At 45.2% G+C, this 12,018-nt stretch overlaps 1 protein-coding gene across 4 annotated transcripts in view; it reads left to right on the forward strand.

Annotated features, from left to right (window-relative positions):
• Positions 1–11,620: 11,620 nt before the first annotated feature.
• LOC137618687 (zinc finger protein 182-like) overlaps positions 11,621–12,018 on the forward strand; it is a 353,526-nt gene continuing 353,128 nt past the window's right edge. Inside the window, exon 1 of one of the 4 annotated variants that reach the window (XR_011039793.1) lies at positions 11,621–11,712. The gene's annotated coding sequence lies outside the window, so the exon portion shown is untranslated. The remainder of the gene's footprint in view (positions 11,713–12,018) is intronic. The other 3 variants (XR_011039792.1, XR_011039794.1, XM_068348846.1) reach the window with 3 other exon arrangements.

The raw sequence follows: 12,018 nt of genomic DNA on the forward strand, positions 1-12,018 counted from the left end.
AAGCAGCTTTGATGTTTCATTGCAAGGACTTTAACTGGAATACACAGCTTCCCTGGATACTCCTGGGACTAAGGAGCACTCCTAAGGACACCCTGGATATCTCGGCAGCTGAAATGGTGTATGGCCCCCCATTGGTCGTCTCTGCCGATTTTTTTTTGGTCAACAACCTCCTCTGACAATCTCCATCGCATATGTCATCTTTTGAGAAAATTTTCTCTCTGCCACCAGACTTACAAGCCCCCAGCAAAGTAACACATACCAACATAATTGTGCAGGGCGTCGCACGTTTTCCTGCACAATGATACCAGCAAAGTACCGCTAACTTCCCCTACACAAGCCCTTTTCTTGTGATCTGTCAAACAACGAAGGCGTTCCTACTGAACATTCGTGTCAAAGAGGACTTGATTACCATTGATCGCCTTAAACTTGCGTATCTTCTGCAAGATTACCCGCTCACAATGCGCCTCTCAAGAACAGGGCATCCCATTTCACATATATGTCTTCTTTAAGGGAGGAGACATGTACTGCATGTGTTTCACACACACTTTTACACTGTAATGGTATTTTCTTTTTTGTTTTATATCTCGCTATACACATCACGGTTAACAAAACTGGTTCAAGTCTGTCTTTTCATGAATTTAAGTGTTTGTATTTTTGTGACCTTCCTTCGTAGGCTCGCGTGTATAAGCTGCTGCCTGTTGCAATCACCTCACCTGTCACTTACAACTTAACTGCATCACTCGCACATTTGGTTACCAGTTGCCTCCCACATTCACTCCTAACTGCTATTCTACTGCTTGATGATGCCACCTTTGGACACTGACTTTCTTATCAACGCTACCTCAATGAAACTACTGCCCTTTACCAGTACAGAGGCATTCCTCAGCGTCGTAAGAATATTCTCCAATTGTATTCAGAGTATACTTTCATTTCTTTCATATCTATCTGATAAAGAGAAGAGATCAAAACAAGCCTCTTTTAGAAACAGAATCGATTTCATGTGGGCCATCAATCTACAAAATATAACAAATATAATTATGGAACGCTAGCTAGGGTAGGCTATACCCTCTCGAGATTGGTTAGTTGAAACCTAATAATTCTGATCTTATGGTGATATTTTGCATTATAGCAAGAGATTTTAGCCTTCTCGAACAGTTATAAACATTGTAGAGGCTGAACAGTGAGTACAAGTGATTGTGTAGGCCGAAATGTTAGCCCTCCTAAAGCTTTATAAACCATATAGAGGCTGTTTGAGCCAAGATCTGACGACTGACGGTGATTTTAGCCAGTGACTTCAGCTTTCTGGAAGTGTTGTCAATAATGTAGAGGCTCTCTGAAGAAACAACTAAGAGTGATTTGAACCATCTGGAAACGCTGTAAACCCTATACAGTTTTCCGACCAAAGATCTGACAAAGATTTTAGCCTTTGGGAAGCATTGCAAACTTTGTATGGGCTGTGCAATGAGTGTAGCCAGTGATGGGAGCCTTCTGGAAGTATTGTAAACGTTGTAGAGACGTTTCATTTCTGTTAAAATCTCATCATTTACTGAGAGCAAATTAAAAAAAAAAGATTCACAAGTAAAATTCAGTAGTTTGATAATTTTTCTCTTCCAGATATAAAGCATTTGCGCATATAATTTATTGAGAAGAAATATTTTATTGTTACTTGTTTCAACCAAGTAAATATAAATTAAAACTTTTTTTCTGATTGCACAAGTAATATTATGACCTATGAAATGATGCAGATGTCAACCTGTTTCACTTTAGAGAAAAGTTGCTTCGTAAATTATTACAGTAGTTAGGCTATATAAAAGCAATATTTGATTTTGCCTATTCTTCCTAAAGGAAATTGAATAACACCATAAAGTAAATGCAATATGATTTATTCTAGAAAAATTATATATTTTTTTTTCAGAATCATCATGAAATTAAAACTATAAACTTCTGTATCCCTTGTTGTAACTCAAATGGTAGGCCTAGTCTTTTCCAATATCATTATTTTTGGGCTCAAGCCATGTCGTCCTGATGGAAGTTCCTTAAAGGCAGCTTCCTAGGGTATATTACAACTACGGCGATATTCCCAGAGAATTTACCTTCAGGTACCCAGAATTCTAACTCCTGGAGCGAGTATCCCTAAAAAGACCTTAGGGATATCGTAAATATCAGTGGACGTATTCTTGACACGCCTCATAGCAATCTATACCCCGAATAGAGTTAACACTTCGTAGGGGTCAAATGGCAAGAAAACGAAAACGATAAGAAAGGGGGGAGCCGTTCATAAGGCATCTCTCCTCCCCGTTTCGAAAGCGTGCCCTGCGCCGCTCACGGCGCCATCTGTATTCCTTTTTGCGTAGCTCTACGACTCGGTGTTTTTTCCCTGTTTTCTACCAAATCTTGGAATTTCTCGCTTGATAATGCTTTCTCCAACTTCTTCTGCCTCGGATAAGTTGAGTACTATTTCTTTTATGTATAAATGTAGGCTCTTGGTTAAAATTAAAGTAATTAAAAGAGTTATCTTTGATACAAGAGCTGTTGCCTGCTGGAGGCATCATGGATGCTGTCGCTCGCTAGAATAGGATTTATTTGTTAGCAAGAGCGACGTTCCCAGCCCCTTTGCGCTTAAATATTAGCTACTTAGCTTATTTAGGAATTCTGTTATGATGCGATAGTAGTGTGCCTGGCGAAGTTTTGCCTAGGCTGCCAACACTAGTCTTCGTAGGCTAGCTGTTGGCCTATGTACTTCCTGCATGATAATTAGTCTTCCAAATGTGAATTTTATTGCTTTAAGCGTTAGGCAACGTTATACATATAAGTCCTTTTCGAGTACCTTCCAAGATAGTATTGGTGTGAGTTTCGGTGAATTAGGTAATCGATTCTCTTAGTGCCTAGGCTAGGTTGTCTTAGGTTATTATAATATTATCTGTTCCCCGTTTGCTCCCTTCTCTTCGGGGAAGGGGCAAACCCTTTCCCTCTGTTTAAGCCTTAGGCTTAACTCTAGTGGTTTATTTGAATTAATCTTCAAATATATCTATGCTGGAGTAGTACTGTACCTTCCCGTTCCAACTGAATTGGTTCAGAGGGGGACAGTACAACAGTGTTTAGTCTGAGCCCGGGTTTGTCTGGCATGGGGTAGAGTCTCCTTTGCTGATTGACTCGGGCATTAAGGGTTATCCCCTTGGTCCACCTTGTTGGGTTCCAGTAGTGATCCCTTTACTCGGTGACTCATCAGACTGTCCTATTGCCGTTCCGGTCTCGGGATATGTTCCCTTTTCTGGAAGGGCAATTCCTTCCTTGCCGTGGTTTTAGGGAGGCAGCCAGTAGTGCCGGCCTCCCTCTCGGGTCTTTCTCTAACTGAGATGAACTGTCTTAGTTGGGAATGACCCTTAACCAAGATAAGGTTGGATAGGACCCTCTGTCCTTCCCTTCTTTTTTCCGTTCCTTGTGTCAGTCGTCCGCATCCTTGCCTAGCCTAGGTTAGGATGAGGAACTGACGTGGTCTCCTGTCGGCCGGCAGAGTGTGCCGACCGGCAGAGACCATTACTTCGAGTGCTGCCCGGTCCTTTCTTGGTCCCTCCATCGCTGCCGTCTGTAGATTCAGTATGCAGCGGTTAGGAAGCTTGACTTAGTGTCTCCCCTTCCTTTCGGCACTCTTTCGGGTGCCGGGCTCAGAGACTCATAGTCTCTTAACCCGGCACTCATTCTGTTGTCTTAGTATGTGTTGTCCTTGCCGTCTGCCGGCCTACAGGCCGGCCGTCGGTGGGGAGGGGTGTTCTCCAGTTCTCTTGCTGTCGGTCGGCGTTGGGTATATACCTTTGCCGGCCGGTCTCTTGCTCATCTGCCGGCCACTACAAGTGGGGCCGGCAGCCGAGCGCTGCCTAGTGTGGGGGGCCAGCCGGCAGGGTTTGTTTACTGCTGCCGGCCGGCCTGCGACACTGCCCAGTCAGCCGGCCACTAAGAATGATGGCCGGCAACGCAGTGCAAACCGGGTGGCTGCGGTCCGGCAACCACTGCCGGCCGGTTCAGGCATGGGATCTGGAGTTCTCCCCAATAAGGGTGATCTGATGTTGTGTACTTGAGATCTACCTTTCGAAAAACGGGGGGGGGGGGGGGGGGTGCTGACCGGCAATAGCCGGCTGGCACACCACCCTCAGGTACTGTATCAGTCTTCTCTTGGTGGTATATTCAACCAAGGGAGTTCATGATGTAGTAGGTTACAACACTGTCTTTTCTATCTTACTTGTGTTACTGGTACAATCACTTGGTGTCGCCTTACAAGGATAAAAGATAATTCTTTTATCCCTGGCCGGAATGGTAATATTTTACCTTAGGTGTGAGCTACACCTAATTTCCTTTGGAAATACGTTCTCTGGTTATTCTAGTAAAGACTAACTATGTGACTTTGGCTGGTGGGCTTCCACAGGTGTTTGTGTGGGTTTCACAATAGGTGTCTTTCCCTTATTCTTGTTGAATACTCATTTGTTACATGTGAATTGAAATTCACTTGATATTCATGGAAATTTTTCTTCTTTTACAGGAGGAGCATCCGAAGTGTGATAGTGTCTTCTGCAATGTCCGCAGTAAGAACTTTTGCGGACATGCCTCGTGTAGGAGGCACGCGGCTTGTGCAGCCTCCAATGATGACCATCGTTACTGGGATCCGCAGGTATGTGCTGTATGTACTAACCTGCTATCAGAGGCTTTTGAATCCCCTAGGTCGGCGGAGTCAAGAGATGCAGCGAGGGAGAGGCTTCGCTTATGGGTAAGGGGTTTTCAGAAAAACACCACTGGACCTTATCTTCCTAACGAGAAGATGAGGGCATACCTTTTTCCCAAGGCTTCCCCTGATGCTGTTGTTCCCCAGCCTCGGCCGGAGATCCCTCTGATCCAGATTCCAGTGGAGGAGGATGTCGCTGACGCCATGCAGGACATCCAGTTGGACAACAAGATGTCCGACTTGTCCGATCGTGCGGAGCAGGATCTCCTCGCAGAGGGCGAGGAGGAGGATCGAGATCCTATTGCCGTGGAGGAAGAGGTTCCCGTATCATCAGACGTGCCGGTTCAGGTCTCTGAACCTATCCCCTCTACCTCGTCCGCTCTTCCAGCAGAGCTTGGACAGGCTCTCTCTTCCATCGTTGGTATGATCCAACAGATGCAGAGGGAGAATAATCAGAAGGCCGCTACTTTGGAGCTCCAGATGCAGAAGATCACAGCATCACGTGGACCTCCAAAGAAGCTCAACGTTAAGGACCTTCCTCTGTGCTCGGATGCCAACCCGTGGAGATATGCCGAGCACATGCCGATGACGATTGGGAAGATCGTCATGTCGGAGAAACTGGGCTCAGTTCCCCTTGAGGAGGTGGAATTCTGGCCCAGTAGAGGGGCCTATCCGGACTGCTATGTCCGTTTGAAGAAGGAGCCGGCCTCGAAGGAGGAGACGGAACCAAAGGAGGTGATTATCCTGGATCACTCCAAGGCTCAAGCCACTTTAACAGCTGCTTTAAAGGAGAGGGGGTTCTCAAACTCAAAAGTTGCCGCTTTGAGTAAGAAGCACCCCTCCTTTGTATCCTCCCCGGCTAGGGCCTTCCCCTTTATGCAAAAGGGGTTTGCGGCCGTCATGAAGGCGGTTGAAGCTGGCAAGCCGTGTCCGTCTTTGGAGGAATGTAAACCTCTATCGTTGGCATTGCCAATGGACAATAAGGACTGGAAGGAGGTGCACCTTACTTTCTCGGTTGGGAAGTTGGACGCTGACATTGCAGGTCAGCAGTTCGGCGAAAACCTTCCCAAGTTGTCGGAATTCCTTCTACGGAGGGAATTGGACACAAAGGAGCGCCTGGCAGCCTCGATGTCTCTCCAGACCAACATGGAGACGATGGCTAGCGACCCCAAGATGCCAGAGATGTTCATTGTTATGGCCAAAATCCATCTGGCCACAGTAACCAAGGACCTCTATTGCTTTGTTAAAGCAAGGAGGGCCTGTAGGGAGTTTGTGTTCGCCTTGGCCACAGTGAGGCATGAACCCAAGAGGCTAATTTCATCCAGCATCTGGGGTAAAGATCTCTTTCCCAAGGACGTGGTCAAAGAGATCGTGGACAAGGCAGCCACTGAGAACCGCAATCTTCTCCTGAAGTGGGGCCTGTCCCTTAAGAGGAAGTCTTCTCCGGATGAGGGCCCTCAGCCGAAAGGAAAGGCGAAGAAGTCAAGGTTTTCCTCCCGTCCAGCCAAGTCCTTCAAACCGCAAAGACAACAGCAGCAGCAGCCAGCTTTGCCTCCGGTTCCACAACTGGTAGCCCAGACCCCGACCACCTTCCAATGGGTTCCCCAAGCCATGTCATCAGCTTCCCCGGCATTCAATCCCATGTTCGAGGGACAGTCGACCACGTTTCGTGCAAGACCCAGAGGAGCAGCTAGAGGGTCATCAAGACGCCCCTCCAGGGGACGAGGATTCAGAGGTGGTCGCGGCCAGGGAGGCAAGACTGCAGGGCAGTCAAAGTGAAGTGTCGCCGGTAGGTGGGAGACTTCAGTATTTCCGGGATCGCTGGACCTTCGATCCCTGGGCCCACAGCCTTCTCAAAAATGGACTGGGTTGGAGTTGGTACAGTACTCCGCCCCAGTGCCCTCAAATTTTCCAACACTCCACCCCCGTTTTGGAGGAGTACATCCAAGATCTGTTGGAGAAAAAGGTGATCAGGAGGGTAAAGTCCATCAAGTTCCAAGGGAGGCTGTTTTGTGTTCCCAAGAAAGACTCGGGGAAACTCAGAGTCATTCTGGACTTGTCACCACTCAACAAGTTCATAGTGAACCACAAGTTCAAGATGTTAACGTTACAACACATAAGGGCCTTACTGCCCAAGAGGGCATATACCGTCTCCATCGATTTGTCAGACGCATATTGGCACGTTCCAATAAGTCGCCGTCTCTCCCCCTACCTAGGATTCAAGCTACAACAAAAACTTTACGCTTTCAGGGCGATGCCCTTCGGACTAAACATAGCCCCAAGGATCTTTACGAAGCTTGCGAGCGCAGCTCTCAAACAGTTACGCCTAAAAGGGTTCCAGGTAGTAGCCTACCTGGACGATTGGTTGGTGTGGGCAGCATCCAGAGCAGAATGCTTGCAAGCTTCCCTACAAGTGATTCAGTTCCTGAAATATCTAGGCTTCATGATCAACAGAAAGAAGTCTCGTCTTTCTCCAGCTCAGAGGTTCCAGTGGTTGGGAATTCACTGGGATCTAGTGTCACACCGTCTTTCCATCCCGATGTCAAAGAGGAAGGAAATAGCGGGGTCTGTCAGGAGACTTCTAGGTTCCGAGAGGATATCAAGACGCGAACAAGAGAGGGTTTTGGGCTCTCTTCAGTTTGCATCAGTAACAGACCCAGTGCTAAGAGCACAGTTAAAAGATGCAGCGGGAGTATGGAGAACCTTTGCATCGAAAGAGCGAAGGGACTTGAAGAGACCGGTCCCACTTCGACTACGTTCTCTTCTCAGACCGTGGTCTCAAGCCAGTCGTCTAAAGAGGTCTCTACCTCTTCAGCCACCCCCCCCCCGTCAGTGACAATCCACACAGACGCCTCAAAGGTAGGGTGGGGGGGTCACTCCCATCGGAAAAAAGTGCAAGGGATCTGGTCCAAGCTATTTGGGACCTTTCACATAAACTTTCTAGAAGCTATGGCAGTGCTTCTTACCCTGAAGAAAGTATCCCCACGTCACTCGATCCATGTAAGGTTGGTACTGGACAGCGAGGTGGTTGTGAAATGTCTGAATCGGCGGGGATCGAGATCCCCACCTCTCAACCAGGTAATGTTAGCCATATTCCGACTGGCGGAGAAGAAGAAGTGGCACCTGTCAGCAGTTCACCTTCAAGGAGTCCGGAATGTGACCGCGGACGCTCTATCCAGGGTTACACCGATAGAGTCAGAATGGTCCCTAGACGCAGGATCATTCTCTTTCATCTTGAGACAAGTCCCAGAACTGCAGATAGACCTCTTCGCGACGAAGGACAACAAGAAGCTGCCGAAATATGTGTCCCCATACGTGGACCCCTCGGCAGAAGCAATAGATGCGATGTCCCTCGATTGGAACAGATGGTCCAGGATCTACCTGTTTCCCCCTCACAACCTGATGTTGAGGGTCCTCAACAAACTGAGATCCTTCAAGGGAGTAGCAGCAATAGTGGCCCACAAGTGGCCGAACAGTGTATGGTTCCCTCTAGCTCTGGAACTACGACTGAGGTTTCTACCACTCCCGGACCCAGTTCTGTCCCAGCAAGTCCAGAAGTCGACTGTCTTCGCTTCATTACAGAAAACCCGAACCCTGCAGCTCATGATTTTCTCTCCCTAGCGGTGAAGAAACGGTTCGGAATCTCGAAAGATAGCATCGACTTCCTGGAAGAATACAAGTGTAAGTCTACTAGGAGGCAGTACGAATCTGCATGGAAGAAATGGGTAGCCTTTGTCAAAGATAAGAACCCGCACGAGATCTCTACGGAGTTCTGCCTATCCTTCTTCATTCACCTCCACGGACAGGGGCTGGCGGCGAACACAATTTCTACATGTAAGTCAGCTCTAACAAGACCCATTCTATATGCCTTCCAGGTAGACCTCGCTAACGAGATGTTTAATAAGATCCCAAAGGCCTGTGCTAGGCTTAGACCATCAGCTCCTCCAAAGCCTATTTCGTGGTCGTTAGACAAAGTCCTTCATTTTGCCTCATTACTAGATAATGAGGAATGTGCGTTGAAGGACCTGACTCAAAAAGTGATCTTCCTTTTTGCCCTTGCTTCTGGGGCCAGAGTTAGTGAGATTGTGACCCTCTCGAGAGAGGAGGGCCGAGTTCAGTTCCTGGATGGGGGAGAACTGAACCTGTTTCCGGACCCTACGTTTCTCGCTAAGAACGAGTTGCCCACCAACAGGTGGGGTCCCTGGAGAATCTGCCCTCTGAAAGAAGATGCATCTCTATGTCCCGTAGAATGCCTTAAGGTCTATCTTCGTAGAACTTCAGACTTCCATGGGGGCCAACTATTCAGAGGAGAAACATCGGGCTCGAATTTATCTTTAAATCAGCTTAGGGCGAAAATTACATATTTTATTCGCAGAGCGGATCCTGACAGTTCACCCGCAGGTCATGATCCGAGGAAAGTTGCTTCATCCTTAAACTTCTTTAACTTTATGGATTTTGAACACCTTCGTTCATACACTGGCTGGAAGTCTTCCAGGGTATTCTTTCGCCACTATGCTAAGCAAGTGGAGCAGCTAAAGAGGTCTGTGGTAGCAGTTGGTTGCGTCGTTAACCCTGCTGTTTAACTCTGCGAGGAACAGCGGAATCATTTGGGACTTTGATTCTTGGGTGAATGGTTAGTTATATGCGTTGATATAACTGGTAGTGAAGGCTCTCAGAGCCCACAGTGACTGTTCCAACGTTATGGTGATGGTAGCACAAGTACAGACAGGTGTGCCAAGCGTTTGCCAACGCTATTGTCAGCAAAGTAGTAACATGGACGTTAAGTTTGATACCGGGGTATGTGTAAGTGACATATATGTTTTCTTTCAGATAATCATTCATCCATGCACTACAGTACTTGTGTAAATTGTTGGTCATCCACCTAGCATATGTACATATTTATGGTGACTATGTCTATTTATTGTTTCTCAATAAACTTGTTCTCGGGAACCTTGCGTCTCCTTCACCTATTTTGATTTCATATTGATTTTTGAGCATTTAGCCTATGTATATTAATCGGGGATATCTATAATAGCCTATTCCTTAATGCAAAGCCTGGATTACACTAGTTTATACTTTCCTTAGCATAAAGGACTCCACCCCTTTCTGAGGATGGTGGTAGCAGCAAGTTTAATCCTACGCAGATATAACCTTTTGTCTAATTTTACTTTGACCAGGGTGCTGGTCGGGACTTTTCCTTTGGATACTGTAGTCCCGTAAGACTTCGCTTTACTTCATATAGAGTGAGACCACTATATGGTACTGGCTGGCGAGTGATTCATACATAGGTATATGTACTCTTCGTTCGTTTCTAGAGTCTAGTAGGACTCCTCCCTGTAGGGGGCAGGAAGCGCTTTCATGGCTTATGATTAGTGAAAAGATGTATAACGGTAACATCTTAGGTCTGTCAGTCGAGTTGACTAAGAAACATTCTTGAGGAGTACGGCACGTATTGAGAATCCACAGATACAGTAATGCTCTGGTATACTTCCATCAGGACGACATGGCTTGAGCCCAAAAAACGGATTTTGAGCGAAGCGAAAAATCTATTTTTGGGTAAGATAGCCATGTCGTCCTGATGGACCCGCCCTGCTCCTTTTCAAAAAAAAAAAAAAAAAAAAAATAAATAAGAGTGAAAAGGATTGTAGGACCCCTCCCTACATAAAGTATCTGTAGCACCTCGTGTATCGCTACAAGGAATACAGATGGCGCCGTGAGCGGCGCAGGGCACACTTTCGAAACGGGGAGGAGAGATGCCTTATGAACGGCTCCCCCCTTTCTTATCGTTTTCGTTTTCTTGCCATTTGACCCCTACGAAGTGTTAACTCTATTCGGGGTATAGATTGCTATGAGGCGTGTCAAGAATACGTCCACTGATATTTACGATATCCCTAAGGTCTTTTTACGGATACTCGCTCCAGGAGTTAGAATTCTGGGTACCTGAAGGTAAATTCTCTGGGAATATCGCCGTAGTTGTAATATACCCTAGGAAGCTGCCTTTAAGGAACTTCCATCAGGACGACATGGCTATCTTACCCAAAAATAGATTTTTCGCTTCGCTCAAAATCCGTTTTTCCCGAAATAATATCTTTCAAAGAAGAGACTGTGATTAGTTCTCTTCCCATTAATAGAATGACTAAGGTGAGATTAAGAAGTGATGCTTCCATATCTTTACTCTTTTTTTTTATTCTATTCAAACGTACACTACATTCTCTCTCTCTCTCTCTCTCTCTCTCTCTCTCTCTCTCTCTCTCTCTCTCTCTCTCTCTCTCTCTCTCTCTCATTAACATTAATTGTTGAAACACTCAACAGTAGAGTTTGCAATTGTTTAAAAGATCTTAAATGTGTAGACTACATATTAGCCTACACCAATTCTCTCCTGGACTTGTCATTAGGTCTGGTGTCTCAAAACCAACAAATGGGAAAATACTTAAAAAAAAAAAAAAAAAAAAAAAAAAAAAAAAAAAAAAAAAAAAAAAAAAAACTTTTATAAACAACTTTAATGTTTTATCATGACTTAGTCTCGAAGGAGCAGCTGGCACTTTAATACTGATGCTGTGAATTTCATACCCATAATTTCCTTTTATTTCTGATTAATCGTTTTTTTTTTAATGTTTTCATCACGATTAAGCTTTAAGTGTTTTCGTACCGATCGCAAGCTCATTTGTTCCCAGCGAGAGACGTTTCTTATAAGATTAATTAATTTTACTAGTGTAAATTTATTAATTATCAAAACAGACTGGTTGTATTGTCTATAAAGATCATTTAAATAATATAATAAAGTATAATAGCAATTAAAATATTCAAATAGACAGATAATATATAAAATTGATAAAGAAAATAAACGTATGATAAGACCAAACGGGTCTAAATGTTTGTTGACATGACAAAATTTGATGTTGACTCAGCCTTTAGAGCCGTCCCGAATATCGGAGGAGACTCAGCTGACCAATGTTGTTGTCATAGAAGTTTTATTCTCGAAGAATCTCGTAATTATTGTGAGTAAACTTAGTTCAGTGTTTTATCTGTTACAATAATAATAATAAAAGAGATTTTGATGGGAGTTTGTAGAGGTGATAAATTCAGGTAAGTTCTGGTCGTGACTTTTAAGTTTCCCCATCGGTACTAAGGTTCTCTCTCTCTCACCAACGAACATTTGTTTTACTTAAAATTATAAATACACTTTTCTTATGGAGAACTTAAGTATGTCACTGAAACACTGGTATGCTGGATGGGCTCAGCCTATTCCTAAATATACTCAAAAACTAACCAAAAGTGCTGTCTCCCAACTTACCTGGGCCTTC

The sequence above is a fragment of the Palaemon carinicauda genome, chromosome 25 (assembly GCF_036898095.1).
Source record: "Palaemon carinicauda isolate YSFRI2023 chromosome 25, ASM3689809v2, whole genome shotgun sequence".
In the NCBI taxonomy this organism is placed as follows: Eukaryota; Metazoa; Arthropoda; class Malacostraca; order Decapoda; family Palaemonidae; genus Palaemon; species Palaemon carinicauda.